Source organism: Mandrillus leucophaeus, unplaced genomic scaffold, assembly GCF_000951045.1.
Source record: "Mandrillus leucophaeus isolate KB7577 unplaced genomic scaffold, Mleu.le_1.0 Scaffold129, whole genome shotgun sequence".
In the NCBI taxonomy this organism is placed as follows: Eukaryota; Metazoa; Chordata; class Mammalia; order Primates; family Cercopithecidae; genus Mandrillus; species Mandrillus leucophaeus.
Window position 1 is genome coordinate 1,225,312 of NW_012101243.1, and position 4,269 is coordinate 1,229,580.

The 4,269-nt window shown below is 41.6% G+C and overlaps 1 pseudogene across 1 annotated transcript; it reads right to left on the reverse strand.

Moving 5' to 3' along the window:
• Window positions 1–91: 91 nt before the first annotated feature.
• On the reverse strand, window positions 92–1,326 carry LOC105533827 (annotated as a pseudogene). Its single transcript, XR_001005178.1, has 2 exons — window positions 1,000–1,326; window positions 92–696 (listed from the first exon to the last, which is right to left on the reverse strand). The product of XR_001005178.1 is annotated as a ribosome production factor 2 homolog (transcript).
• Window positions 1,327–4,269: the final 2,943 nt, after the last annotated feature.

Below are 4,269 nucleotides of genomic sequence, written 5' to 3' on the forward strand. Positions count from 1 at the left end.
TTCAATTCTTGGCATTTACTTCCACAGTGTTGTGCAACCTTCTCCAATGTTTAGTTCTGGTAAATTCTTTTTTTTCCCCCCATCATTTCTTTTAAATTCTTTTTGACTTTTTCTCCTGGTCTTCTGTTATCCTTTCTGCAGGTCGCTTCTTCAACCCCTTCATTTTCCTGGTTTGTAGTTTGCTTAGGTCTTGCTTCTACGTTTGAATCCTTCCACAAGTTGTACCAAAAGTATCATTGAAGATAGTTTTCTTCTTCTTTGGTTTGGGAGGTTTTGGCATTTTCATAGATAATTTATAAAAGTCATCTGATGCCAGGTGTGTCCTCCTCAGAACCAGATCTAATGAGGGTCCCATTTCTTCCAATTCAATCTGTGGTGTTCTGCAACCAGATTTCTTCAACAGCAACTTATAGCTTCGAAAGTAATCTTCCCATTCAGTGCAGTGAAGTGCAGAATATACTCTAATCCAGCCAGGCAGATATTTGATACCGTGGGGCCTCAAATCAACAAGAAGACTTTTTAGTCTTCTATAATCTTCTGTTACATTGAAATCATCACCAGTAAATATTAGCATGGGTTTTGTTCCCTCAGGACATTTACTGTTCTTAATGTATTTTAGAGAGACAAAATTCTCAATACCTAATTCAATCACATCCAGCACCTGGTAGTCATACATACGACCTATTACTAGATTATATGGCTGCTTCTCTTTTTTTTTGAGACAGAGTCTCGCTCTGTCACCCCGGCTGGAGTGCAGTGGTGCTATCTGAGCTCACTGCCAGCTCTGCCTCCCGGGTTCATGCCATTATCCTGCCTCAGCCTCCTGAGTAACTGGGACTACAGGCACCTGCCATCACACCCGACTAATTTTTTTGTATTTTTAGTAGAGATCGGGTTTCACCACGTTAGCCAGGAGGGTCTCTATCTCCTGACCTCGTGATCCGCCTGCCTTAGCCTCCCAAAGTGCTGGGATTACAGGCATGAGCCACCACGTCTGGCCTGGCTGCTTCTTATTACAGGAGCCAAACATGAAAAAAGAACAATCTGACTTATTTGAAAAGAATTCCAGTGATGTCTGATCCTCAAAAGGTCTTGTAATATTTTTCTTTTTATATAGTACACCGTATGGTTTTTTCAGTGCACACACATCTTTAAGTACTTGTGTCACTGTTACATTTGCATTTCCCCCTTTAATCAGCATGGCATTTTTAATATTTTCATTGAGTTTTGGTTCTCTTTTCTCAAGGAATCTCTTGGCTGTTTTCATTTTGGGCTTTACAACTCGATCCAGAGCGTCCATCGCTATCACTACCTGCAACTCTTAACTAGGTGGATCTAGTTCTGGTAAATTCTTGTTATCCCAACAGGAAACCTTATAGCCATTAAGTAGTCACCCCACATTCCTCCTTCCTCCCAGCTCCTGGCAAATACCAAACTGGTTCCTTTCTTTCTTTCTTTCTTTTTTTGAGACGGAGTCTCCCTCTGTCACCCAGACTGGAGTGCAGTTGTGCTACGTTGGCTCACTGTAACCTCCCCCTCCTGGGTTCAAGCGATTCTCCTGCCTCAGCCTCCTGAGTAGCTGGGATTACACGCACCTGCCACCACGCCCGACTAATTTTTTGTAATTTTAGAAGGGATGGGATTTCACCGTGTTAACAAGGATGGTCTCGATCTCCTGACCTCGTGATCTGCCCGCCTCAGCCCCCCAGAGTGCTGGAATTACAGGCATGAGCCACTGCACTTGGCCCACCAATCTGATTTCTGTCTCTATGGATTTATCTATTCTGGATGTTTCATATAAATGGTTTCATACAGTATGTGACCTTTTGTGTCTGGCTTCTTTCACTTAGCACAGCGTTTTCAAGGTTCATCTACATTATAGCATGTATCAATATTTCGTTTTTATGGCAGAATAATATTCCATTGTCTGAATATACTACATTTTGTTTATCCATTCATCAGTTGATAGGCATTTGGGTTGTTTTCATTTTTTGGCTATGGTGAGCAATGCGGCTATGAACACTTGTGTATGAGTAATTATTTGACTGTTTTTTTGTTTTGAGATGGAGTCTTGCTCTGTCTCCCAGGCTGGAGTGCAGTGGTGTGATCTTGGCTCACTGCAACCTCCACCTCCTAGGTTCAAGTGATCCTCCCACCTCAGCCTCCGAAGTAGCTAGGATTATAGGTGCCACCATGCCTGGCTAATGTTTGTATTTTTGGTAGAGACAGGGTTTCACCATGTTGATCAGGCTGGTCTCGAACTCCTCTCAAGTGATCTGCCCGCCTCAGCCTCCCAAAGTGCTGGGATTACAGGTGTGAACCACTGCGCCCAGCCGAATGTCTGTTTTAAATTATTTTGTTATGCCTAGGAGTGTATTTGCTGGGTAATAGGGTAACTCTATGTTTAACTTTTTGAGTAACTGCCAAAACTGTTCTCTATAGCAGCTACATCATCCATCGATACCACTAAACTATAAGGGTTCCAATTTCTCCACATTCTTACCAAAATCCCATGTTGGTTTTTGGTGTTTGTTTAGTCTAGAGTGGAGTGGCGCAATCTCCACCCACTGCAACCTCCATCTCTTGGGTTCAAGCAGTTCTCCTGCCTCAGCTTCCCGAGTAGCTGGGATTACGGGTGTGCAACACCTTGCCTGGCTAATTTTTGTGTTTTTGGTAGAGACAGGGTTTCACCATGTTAGTCAGGCTGGTCTCGAACTCCTGACCTCATGATCCGCCCACCTCAGCCTCCCAAAGCCTGGCATCTCTTGCTTCTTTTACAACAATAGCATATAATTAATGTCTATGATGCATATATTCCAACTCTGATGTTTCATTTATATATTGAGACGGGAACTGGTTATTTATTTCACTTATTTTAGAGATGGAGTCTCATTGTGTTTCCCAGGCTGTACATGAATTCCGGGGCTCAAGAAGTCCTCCCACCTCAGCCTCCTAAGTAGCTGAGATTACAGGTTTTACTGCCACCTAGATAGGCTAGGGAGCTGCTTACATAGAGATGTTTGGGCAAGATGTATGTCTGTAGACCTCTCACAGAAAATGACTGTTAAGAAACTAATTTTTTCAGACCCCAGAAGAATGAGTCTATTAGCTACATCCTTTCAGAGATGCTGTGTCTTTCTGGGCTATTTATTGTACGAGGTCATTCACTCATATCATGAAATCACATGCCTTTCATTCAAAACCGCTGTTGAGTTGATGCTTCTTTTGTTTGCCATCCTTCATTTTCAAGGTATATCTCCATCCTGTGATACCTTGTCAGCAGAATCTTCCTCTCTATTGCTAGATTTGCTTAATTCCTAAATCTTTTGCAATGCTGTGCCCGATTGCATTATTTTTGCTTCTGTTAGCAGATGTTTTTAAACAATACTCTGCCTCCTAATTTGCAATGGTTTATTCATTTCTCAGGTTGTCAAATCAGGATATTTTGGGACAAAATATGCTGCTTTCTCTGACCCTCTGTGCCTGTGTCTGACATTTCTTTACTTAATAAAGTTAACAGAACATTACCCGATTTGTAAGCATTTGTCAGAACTAATCTATTGGTACATTTAAGATTTGTGCATTTTGCCATATGTAAATATTATGCCATTTGAAAACATTGTGAACACTATTAAACTGTAGTTAAGATTATGCAATGCTGACATGTTTAGAAATAAAGTATACTGATGTCTGCAATTTGCTTTGAAAAGCATACAAAAATTAAGTTGGATGAATGGATGGACAAAGGGATAGATGAATATGTGATATAGCAGACATTGAAAAATGTTAAATGTAAAATAGATGGTGGGCATCTGTACTATTTTCTCAACCTCTGTTTGAGAATATTCATAATAAAATGTTGGAAAAAAAACTCCCTAACTGCTGTAATAAAATACATAAATCAGCTACTTTCGGAAGCAGATTCCGTGATCACTTCCATTATAGTCTGATCATTTCAATGTATTTCATTCAAGGAGATAAACAAGACTGGGAGCAGTGGCTCATGCCTGTAATCCCAGCACTTTGAGAGGCCGAGGCAGGCGGATCACCTGAGACCAGGAGTTCGAGACCAGCCTGACCAACATGGTGAAACCCAGTCTCTACTAAAAATACATAAATTAGCCAAGCGTGATGGCATGTGCCTGTAATCCCAACTATTTGGGAGGCTGAGGCAGAAGAATTGTTTGAACCCAGGAGGTTGCAGTGAGTGGAGATTGCACCACTGCACTCCAGCCTCGGGGGAAGAGCGAAACTCTGGCTCCAAAAAAA